Here is an 11,778-nt window from a genome sequence, read left to right on the forward strand (position 1 = left end):
CCAATAGTCGGCAATCTTCGTCACGCAACCCACCGTCGTCGTTGTACTCTTCTGGCCTCTTGTGTTTAATTAAATGTACAGCCGGCGGACGTTCGGTCAATGGCTACTGCGCCTGTGGGCTGCGTTTGACGTTACGAAAGTCACGCGGCCTGCTTCGATGGAACACTGCAACGAGAGAAAAAAACGATGGGGGAAAAGGTTAGGTATGAATAAATTATTACGATTATCACGCCACATAAAAAGAATTCCACCGGACACCGTGGCCACAAACAGTACATTAATCTTGCGCGCCGAGTCAGTCAGCCGGTCAGACGCTGAACAGAATTAAATCGAATTGAGTGGAAATTTGCTTACTTCCCCCACCGTGCGCCGAACCCGGAAGGGTCACAATGGCAGACCCCGGCATCCCGCGATGTGTACGTTAAATTACATTATTGAGGTCGTTCCCCGGTGACAAACGAACCTCGAGCGGAAACCCCCCAAAAAGGAGCAATCGCCGAACGGCCGTATGGGAAATCTATTCTCAAGCCGAGCAGCGGCGAACGAGAAGCAAAAAGGATACGCCACGGCGAACGCCGGTGGAAAATGGGAACGGAACTGCAAAATAAAAAAGGCCTGCACGAGCTACAACTGTAAGGACACGGAGGCTCCATTCATGGTCCATGTGTCGTGTCCGCAGCACATTTCTCCGGCTCCGGCTCACTGCGGCAAAATGGGTAAAAAATGGGACCCACGTACGGCCCGGTTTGTTGAGGACGTCGAAGACAAATCCTCGTCCCCGCGGATGATGTATGGTTCGTCCCGACGGGGTTCCGGTCAACCGGCGCAAGCGAAAGTGGTTTTTCTTTCGGCGGAAAATTACACCACCATTCCCGCCGTGTGCAGCTTTAAGGCGGCGAATCTCGGTGAAAAGCGTGTGCGAAAACAATCCTCTCAAACGACCGCACGGCGCGACGTGCTGGTGATTAGCATACGCAGCGAGTCCTGGACGGTTCGCGGCTGCTTGCCGATCGGTTTAATGAAACCGGGAACGTTCTCGCGGTAACGTTGGCAAACAACAATCCGCAATCCGTATTAGAATTGCTAATACGGATTAGAGTCACTGCATAACGTCTCACCGGTAACGGCGCATTATGCAACGTAAGCCTTTATCTAAACGAATACTGGCAGTTAGCAAACGCGACGATCGAAACGATCTCGGTCGCGGGAGTGATCAGTCACTTTGCGTTTAAACTCTTCACCGTTAAACGCGTTCCGACAACGTGTTTGTGTTCACGCGACCCACTCGGACGGAGGACACATTTAGAACAGGTGTTACAAACACACACAGCGGAGTGACCCTGTCCCGGTTTTTGCCCGACGAAACCGATGATTACAAATTTTGCACCACACTTTTCCGTCATTGGCCGTTGGCCAAGCCGAGCGAATCTTGGTGCCCGCCATGCTTGCGCCACCAGGCGTCTCCATCATCGGCGGTGCGCGCGTCGGCCACTGTCTTTGTGTCTGGCGAAGATTTTATGCCGCCCGCCTGTTTTACGGTGAAATTATTACCTATTACCGTAAAAAGGCGTACGCGCGTGCGAAAAGTAATTTGTAAAATGTCTCTTAAATTTTCACTGCCGCCAGCTGCTGGTGTTTTGGCCTTAAACGGCAAACGACTTTTTGGTTTATTTCTAAATTTACTACACCTATAAATAGGGCCGCCCCTCCTTCCTGCGGGATCGTTTCGGACAAATTGAACTTGAAGTTCCGTTCGGTAGCAAGTGTTTTGCGTGCGTCCCGCCTCGTCGTCGTCGTCGTCGGCTAATGTGCGACCACCGAGTCTCAGCCTTCCAGAAATAACAAAACCCGAGGCAGTGTGTTTACAGTGTATGCCGTGGTCCACGGCTCGGTTCCTACCGGTCCGGACCGCTAAATCATTGCACCATCATTGCACATTGTTATGAATTCCACGCTATTCCCCTGGCACGCTTACGGCTCCAGTGTGGCGCAGGAATCTGCCGTTAGAAAAATGCCAAACACTTGGTCCGGAGGACCATCAGAATCGAATAACACATCCGGCGTGCGATGCGTGAAATCTACTGCCCGAAATGTAAAGGTCAACGCTGTGCGCATCCGATGTTCTCGAATGTCCTCCGAAATGCTCGGCACGCGCTGGAACCAACCGACAGTGAAAGGTGTGAACACGAATATTTCGGATGACGAAAGGTCATCTCTGACAGGGGAAAGGTCAATGACGAACTCGGAACCACGTTCAGCGGCAAACAATCGCCAATCCGTAATCCGTTTCTTGGGAAAATGTGTCAACGCTTCTGCCGATCGAACCGAAGGATAAGCTCCGTTTTTCGTTCAATAATGGCTCTGGGGCGCTCGGTTCGAGAAGTTTACCATCCCCTACAAGAGATACGGCCCACGTCCGGACCGGGTTTTTTGCACTCATCTCGCCCATTTTTCCACCAACACCTTCCGCGGGTCCGGCAGTTCGTTATCGACCGTTCACGCGGAGAAAAATGCTTCACACGAGGCAAACCCGTGGGGTTGGCCAGCTCGTAACTCTCGTAACACGGCGCACGTGTTTCGCTAACCAATCTACAATTTTTCGTCCGATTGAACATTGGTAAGTGTTTCGGGGTCGCCGGCAGCGCGCACCATATTTCGCGCTTTTCGCCTCGCTCGATTAAGATGGCTCGATTCGGTAGCCACCGTCCGTAGCCCGGATTCGGAGCAAGGATTCGCTTTAAAGAACGAACGCTACGAATGCGGATCGAAAAGGGGATCCAAAGCGGAAAGAATCCACCGGAATGGTTCTGCGGTGTTCGGTACACATTGTGATGTAAAATCCAAGATAAGCCCCGGGTATGCTCAAGATTTTGGGGCATCGTGCGAAATGTGACCCGAAAAACGTGCACTCGGAACGGATAAATCCGATCGCCGCGTGGTGATGAAAATAAACCAACGGAAAGCGCACATCGCACGCTTCCCGAGGTAATGGCCCCTTCTCGGCTCCGATCCTGCGTTCTCGGGACGGCAAAAGATTAAGACGAGACACACAGAGGAACCATACCGGAATGGGGCATCTTTTTCTGCCAAATAAATCCTGCATTTGGAATCCTCATCGGTTACGTCACGAGGGCTTATTAGTGTTTATTTGGAACGGCCACATCGTTTATGAATATTTATCGGAGATGGGGCCCTCAATAGCCAGTAACATTAATTTATTGCGAAATTCTAATAATAATCCTATGCTTTCAACGCGACCGATTCAATTCCCCAAAAGCAACGACAGCGGGTAGCGCGGAATTAAAATGCGCGCCCGGAATCAACTGGCTGCACCAGCAAATTGATTTAATCCGACACTTAATTGGCCCAATAAACCCACCGTGATTTGAATGTTGGGCCAGTAAACAAGCGGCAGTCGAACCGGTCGTCCCGGGGCATAATGTTGGGGTCCATTTTTCAAGCCAGACCCCCCTTTCATGCGTGTCAATTTGACAATCGCGGAACAATTGAGCAATCGGCTTTGGAATCGTGGCGGTACTTTATTTTAAGCCAGGCCACTTCGAGCACGTGTCAACAGTTTTCGTCCAGCAGTTCACCGACCGTTGGCCCTGTTTTGGGCCCCTCGGTGACTGATGAAAGATTAACGATGTCCCATCACCGGAACGACTTGCTTAAGGCAGCTAATCTTTGGTCCCTTCAGTAACTTATCTCCAACGTTCCGATGGCACTATTCTGGGGCGGGTTCTGCTCGTGCATCGACGGCCATACATTAAAGGGTACCAATGGATGGCCACGAATGTCAAGACGGGTTTCTTTAACGAAGGCTAGCGCATCGAGCACGGACAGAACATGAGAAGCAGCTTCAGGAACTGAGCCATTGCCGACCCACGATGCACTCACTGATTGACAATTGATTTCATTTGGCATTCGCGCGCCCTCTCGGGGAATCTCGAGGTTTCGTTTGCTGCTGGTTATGCTTCGATCTGGAGCACGCACCGCAGCAACAAAATGAGCCCCAATGAGGTCAAGCATCCAATCCGCCCGGGCAGACAACAAGGCCAGTCACGTTTGTGGCACGATTCCTGCGCTGCTCTGCTCTGCACAAAGAAAAGCGGCACGAACGCGAAGAATAGTTTTATGAAGAAAAAATCTTCCTCCAACGTCACGTCCGGAATCGTGAATTATCGTGAGGGATCTCCCGATCGATCGATCAGTCGAGTAATTTATTTGATGGATTGGCGCTGACGGATCGGGCTGCCGAAGGCTGCTCGATTCCGTCAATGCAAACACGGGTGTAATTTATCAATTTCAAACATTAACTACCGCTGAGGTGTTGAGGCCACCGCAGGGAATACATAATTAAAAACCAACAAACATACACACCGTAGTTCCCGTAGCAAAAATTCCCGAATTGCGGTGCGAACGATTCTTGAGGGTCCATCCCCTGGATGCCGGTAAACTGGACTGGGTTAAACACGAACTCATCCATCGCTCATTGTTACTTCGCTGTTTGCTCGCACGCCGCTCTCATTTCGCTTCCCGCCAGACGGATTGCTTCACCGCCCAAAAAAAAAAAACGATTAAAAAACGTAACCAAACACTTGAGAAATCCGATTCCCAACCGCGGATCGGCACGGACGAAGAAGAAGCAGCCGGGAGGGCCCCGTGGCATTTATTTTCGTTTGTTAACCACTTCGGCCCCGTACGGCTCGGGGAAAGTGAAAAGCAAACCCAGCGTTCGAGCGTCGGAAAAATGGGAAAACCAAACGCAGCACGCAGCGGGACACGGGCGCGTTGAATTTCATCTTAAATATTTCTGGAAATAGCGACGCCCCTGACGCCACGGGACCGGGACAAATTGGTGGGCGAAAAGCGCGCGATGCTCGATCCTCAAGCGCCGGCACTTGGTGGATTTTTTTTTTGACCGGCTGGTGCGTGTTTTCTTTTCCTCATTTTAAATTTATTGACCACCAGAGCAGCGGGCAGGTGTAACAAAACGGTTCGGGGGACTGGTCCGCCAGTTTATTAGGTAAAGTTTTAATCATTAAACCCCGGTCGACATCTGTCGATTTCTCGCGCCACACGTTCGTGCGTGTCTTGTACTGTGACGATGCGCCCCTTGATAAGAAAGATCGTATCGCACCGGAGATAGCAAACAGTCGGCCCTTCGGGGTCCGTAATCCACGCCAGACTCGGTCAAAGGTTTGGCGGGCCCGGGTGGCGCCCGAACCAATCGTAAAAGGCACGCGGCACGAAAGTGTCATCCCCGCACGTGACCGGAATCGCGAGTGGAGTCTCTGGCGTACATCTTTCGTTTCGGAGCTCCCGGACTGATAAACAAACAGGCAGATTGTACCGTTTACTCTGGCCTAGCCGGATTATACCGAAGCGGAGGCGTACGCCGCTTATCGTCGTGGGCAGTAATAAAGTGTAAGCAGCGACTCGGCCAACCCGAGCCGATCCGGCGACGGTCCGGACTTCACACCTGCTACGGGTTTGGGGTGTAAACAAGTTTATCACGGTCCGGGCCAACAGAACCGCAAATCCATTTGCTGTTTATTTTCGGTCGAAGAAAGTGGTCCCATTGTGTGACTGACCAGAGTCTAAAACCGTTTCAAAAATACTAATCAATCATACGAAAAAGGAGCAACTAATTATGGTCCTCGAAAAAACAAATCACTTTTATTTGTCTTTCCTACCACCAGCCTACTACACATTCCCGATAAACTTGACCCATTTATCATCCCGAGCCGCCGAACGGCCTCTTTAATCAATGCTGAAAGCCGCCACCGAAACCGATTCTACCCGGACTTACCCGCTGCTGTGTGCGTTTCCGCTTCCGGATTCATCGAACTTTTTGCTACGGTCGACCGCGATCCTTGTCCCTTTCTTCAGCGTCGGATCCTTCGTTAGTCGGGTACGCTGTAATGGACTATCTCCTTGAACGGCTCCCGGTTTTTCGGATGTCCACCACGCTAGGGATTTCTTCGATAACTTCGGCTCACTGTGGCCGGTTTTAGTTAATGGATTGACTGGCCACCAGTATGTCTATTGGTTCCGAGCGTGTTTCCACACACTCTCAATGACGACGCAACACAACCTAAAAAATCTAAATCGAATACACTCGAAAGAAGAACGGACACTGACTGCGATTCCGGTACACTCTCTCCTACTACACATTTTAAAATAATTCAACCCGTGTCCACAACCCGTCCACGATCTAACGGCCCGCCCGTCCGTTCGTCGGTCACGTGTAAGAAACTCAATTTTCTCAACTTGTTTCGATTCCGAAGCCTGCTTCGACAGTAAATTGAATTTCGCTTGCTTTTGTCAATCTCCGATTCCGACATTCCACGTCAGATTACTACTGGTCCGTCACGCGGCCGGGACCCCTTCATCCTTCATCAAAACTCCTACTCTATAATTCAAATTACGGTTCAATGGACACACTACCCCGTGGGGGACACGGCGACGTACACGAAAGTTCCCGCCGCGTGGTCAACGTTCGACACTTACGCTCTAACTTCCGCCTGCGGCGACCGTCCGATGGTGACTGAGTTTCCCAACCGATTGCCAGACAACCGACCGACCGACCGACCGACCGATTGGTGAGCCGGAGTTGGCTCAGGGCTCTGCCGCTCACTGCTCACGGTCGCACTTCTCACTCGCGTCAGTCAAAACAAATATCATATGGGACGCGCCGACGCAGCCAAACGCAGTCCCACGGAGCTGGCCACCACGCGTCTCCATCGTGCGAGCGAGAGGGCCCGATTGGTGCGTTCTCGGTTCATCCTCGACTTCGTGAGTTGTGGCCAGCTTCTCAGCTGAGAACCGCGAATCCACGCGCGAAACGCGAGACGTTGGTAACCGCAACTCTGACACGCGTCATTACATTGGCCGGGTAAAAGGATGATAGTTTTGAATGCATTATTCCGTGGCAGAAAGCTGGATTAGTTGCGTGGAAGACACTCCATCAGCGCTCAGGACACACTTGACCTACGCCTCATCCGTTTACTTTATCCAGCTCGCCTTGAGGTGGCCTTGAGTACCACTTGCCACCGAAACTACTTTATTTCGCCGGAAAGTTTCCGACCGAAAGGACCTCGCGCGCCAAAATCCCATTTGGTGCCAGTCTACACGCGTCTTCCACCGGGTTTCCTTTTACCCCCGGTCCGACACTTTATTGGGCCAGGCGCACGGAAGATAAATTATTTACCTAACCGAAACGCTTCGTCTGCATCTTCTTGCCGCAAATTGTTCCCGTTCCCCTATTGAAGTCCTGACGGTGCGTGTGGGTGCCGATCGGAAACGATACACAACGCAAACCTTACCTCCATCATCCCCCGGATAGGTTGTCGCCACTCGGAGGACGGAGTCGAGTACGCGTGATGTTTACGCCCAGCCCAGTCCAGGCTGGGGGTTTAGCGTCTTATCCCTGGCTCCGGCTGACGACAGTGGGCTTCGGAAACCAATAGCACAACGGAATCGCGCGTGTGTCCCTCGTGGCCAGGCTGAAAGGCACTTCCACAAGGGCACCCATAACGTGTGACGGTAGGTTATGCATTTAGAATTCATCCGCCCCGAACCAGGATTCGAGAAGATTTATAAATCAGCGAAAAAAATGTGCCAATACGTAGAAAATATATAATTCGACGAGATTTTGCAGCTCGGCAAACAATGGCCCTTGGGGCCCTTCCGATATACTCACCTTCGATAAAAATCTCTACAACATAGCGGGCCCCACATAAAGGACCGAACCCCATACTGGCCACGCTACACTCTCGTTTCATCTATCATCCCCTAATGGCATGACGCAGTACGGGAACACAATACGAGGGCCCAGCTGCCTCAAGACAACGTTTGCTATCCAAGATTAATTTTCCAATCATTGAATTCCTTCCCTCGCGGGGCATCGCGTGACGGTGGCGCGAATCGAAGTTTGAAGTAAAGGATGAAAAATTAAATAAACCGATCAGGCGGACGGCGGCGGATTGGCAGCAAGCAATTGAACTTCACGCGGTGTGCGCTCTCTATTAAACCCGGCACACAACATTTATCATTGTCAAGCGATTAGAGAGCAACGCAACGTACGGCGTGTCTTGCGCAAAGTCCCACCCCGTTGGAAAATCGATTTCCACCAAGTTTCGCCACCACTGCAACACAGTGTGACCTTGCGAACCTTGTTGGGCTGGGACGTCTGCCGATCCTTCAACCCAGCAGGGACACTCGTTAGCGGAAAGGGCCCACTTTCCGTGGCCCAATTTGCCACGTTGCATTTTCTGGTTAAAATATAAATGTTTAACTTCCCTAAATCGGAAAGGAAAGCGTATTTTACACGTCGGTCACATTCGGGAGTTTCCGATCGATCGCTAAACTTTCGAGTGCTGTCACACCCGAGTTGATCGAGAGCGTGCTTAATGAATTCAAAAACACGGGCCTCGAGTGGCCAAACCCAGCTCACGCTTGACTCATCGTCCTCATGTGGCTGGGTGAAGGATTACTACCCCGTTAACCAAACTCCAGTGGGCACTTGGAACCCCTGGTGCGGCCCACACACTGAAATGACTTAATTAGCTAGCGCGCCTTGCAGCAGCAAGGACATGCAGAAACTTTCCACCGGACGGATGATTATTATGCTCTCCCGATGGATTTGGCTCAATGATGGGTTGCTGATCCCCGGGGCGGTGTGTGGCTCACGCAATGAGGTCCGAACGCCAACGTTTCCGGTAACGTGAGCGTGTGATGCAACCGAAAAGGGACCGCTTATTTAAACAAAAAAGGCCTGTCAACACCAGATAGCCCTAACCTTGAAAACTGTCTGCCTCTGTCCGTCCATCCATCCGTGCGGGCTCCAGAGTGTTCCTTTGGCACGAAAGCGAATGTGTTCGTGTTGACGCTACTTCTTCATACCGTAATTCAATTATCGGGGGTAGTAAGTAAGGGCCCGGAAGCCCACAGAAAATCAATAGTTCCATCGATTTTCCAGGAGCCGTCCTGCCTCCGCTCTAAATTCTGGACTTCCGTGAGGCGCCATAATTCGAAGAGTTTTCCCACGTCGTTGGGCCGTGAAAAATGCGCCCTTCGGCCCGGTGTGATAGTTTTAACTACGGTCCCAGTGGCCCATTAATTGATACTTCCAGGGTAATAACTGACCCGCTCATCGGAGAAAGTGAGCCCGGCCAGCCAGCCAGCCAGCGCATTTCACGCATTTACTGCGGCCATTACTACCTCCATTATGGTGGGTATTAAATTGAAGAGTTGAAACTACAATTACGGTAATGCAATAGCGATATTATCACGATCCTTGATCCTGGGGACCTGTTACACGGGCAGTGGAATTTGAATAGAGTAGAAATATTCAAATAATAAATAAAAATATTATCCTGGCCTCAGAAAAACCACGGTCACGCCTGCTGCCTCCGGTGACTTTGAAACAATCTCCTTCCGCTCGGACACAATGCCCCGCCAGTCCGCTAATTCCGCTTCAGCTCTCGTACGGCTTCCGTGCCCTCTGGCTACGTTGGCGCGTTGCATAAGTTTTGCGGTACTTCAGTCAGTCATCATCATGCTGGTCCACCTGCCGACAGGTAGATAACGGTACAAAAAATGGTGGCACGTTTCAGGGACATCACCGTGACCAGGATGCGAACGGATTACATGTAACGCCGAATTGAAGATTCGTGTAGCATACTCGCTTGTAACAACAGAAAAAGAAAAATTACAAAACAAGGGAACCGTATTTCATACTCACTAAGCCACCCTGGCCTGCTGGTCGCCCTCTGAGTTCCGCCGCGGCCTCCGCAGAAAGGCAAACTAATGATGATACAATGATGTTTTGTTCACTTCAGAAACTTCCAAACGGAAGCTAATATCCGAGGGCCGGGCTCTCTACTCTCATCAACGCCAGCAGCTTCCGGAACAGGGATCCTTGAAGCCAAAGCGCCACCGACGGGAGAGCTAATAAAGACAAATTGTGTACGATTTGTAGTTGTTTCCGCTTTTCCAACTTCCGATTGCAATTGATTTGGGGCGTTCGGACGCTTCATTCACTCAATCCAACAAATTCGAGTCCGGAATCCCACGGGTGGCGCAGCGAGGAGCAAGGAACATATGGAAATACTGCGTGGTAAGAAAAGGGTGGAAGGTGTGCTCAAATTAATTCGGCCAACTCAGGCCTAACAGGCATGTTTCACCTCAAATGTGGCCATCCCGTAGAAACAGATCGTAGATTCAAGCAGCGGAACCGTTTCATGTTTGATGTCGATGGGGATTCGTCTTTAAGGGGACTCTTGAGAATATTGTTTCCTAATCGACTCAAACCGCCATCCCGCCCAGCATCCCGCCGTTGATGGCCGTCACATCATTTCGCTGACAGAGAAAATTAATATTGACATTTAACTGCCTGTCCCTTTTGCCGGGAATTCAACCGGGAAAAAAATGTGTGCGTTTTGTGTCGTCTCACCACTCACCAGCGCTGATGAAGCTTTTTCTGCTGCCTTCGGTGGCTTTCTTCCGCCATTTCGACGCGGTCTAACGCGGCCTCATCTGATGGCCTCTTTCTAGCCAAGTCAGCTTCAATCAAAATCCAATTTTCAATAAAACCACGCCAGAGGGCCACGTGTTTGTTTTGCGAGCAGAATTTAAGAAGGTCCAAGCGGGCGACGGATGATTCATTTCAGCCACGGCCATGGTTAACTAGTGCCCTTTTCGCAATCCGTCAGCATCATATCGTGATTAGTGTGGTATTAAAGCTGCAAAAAGTCCGGGCGGGTGTGTTCGGGAAGCTGGCAAAAATATTCCAAAAATGGCAATCACAAAACGCGAGGCGAAAAGTCATCACCGGCTTGCCGTTAAAATGTGTAGCGCGATCATAAATATTCAAAAGCCTCATCTCAGCCTCTGCCGAGATCTTCCGGTACGACGGCACGTGTCGTTTATTTTCCGGAAATTCCGGAACACTCGCGCGCGAAGACGCCCATCATCCGACATTAAGCGGCTTTAACGCGCTAGTCTCAGCTTAGTACGCCTCTTCGAGGAATTTATTTACGAACGCCCATCTCCCGAGCATGGGTGGATAAATCTATTTTCTTGTTCAGCATTCCACAGGGCCAAAGGTCAACGCACCGGTACCGGTTGGCACTCTCGCGCGGAATGGCTGGCTAAACTTACTAACAAGCTGTCCAATGGCGTCTGCCCCCGATAGTAGTTGCTCTCGCCACAAACTAACCCACCGAAAACGGCCACCCCTTTACCAAGTTAACCGCAACACTGACGTGCGGTTCCGAAATTCAGTTTGCGGTTTTCGAATCGGACGACAATGTTGGCAAAGGGCCCTTCCACATAAAAGAAGACCTGCAACTTTAGAATCAACAGAACGTGAGGACCGGCGTCGACTGGAACATCTAATGACCAACAACACTTGGGGGTTAATTAGGCTCCTCCACGGGCTTTTCTTTGCGCCACTCCAGGGTTGGAGCTACATTTGTGTGCCATCGCCGGTTCTTCGCCAACACAGTGGCCACATCCTGTGGCGTGCGCATAAAAGACCGGGCTGAGACCGGCAAATACATCCAGGCCAGGCCTTCATTTTTATCTTGAACCGCATAAATTATGCGCATAGCCGGGAACGGGTTGCGGTGGAACACTATTAGCAGAAGACGCGAAGAAGGAAGTCGATAACCGGCAACAGCCCTGCGACAACTTCCGTCTGCTTCAAAGCTCACCACGCCCGCCGGTGGCCCGCCGTTGCTGCTGGTGGTGCGGTGCTGTGTGCACTTG

This window comes from Anopheles bellator, chromosome 1, assembly GCF_943735745.2.
Source record: "Anopheles bellator chromosome 1, idAnoBellAS_SP24_06.2, whole genome shotgun sequence".
Classification (NCBI taxonomy): domain Eukaryota; kingdom Metazoa; phylum Arthropoda; class Insecta; order Diptera; family Culicidae; genus Anopheles; species Anopheles bellator.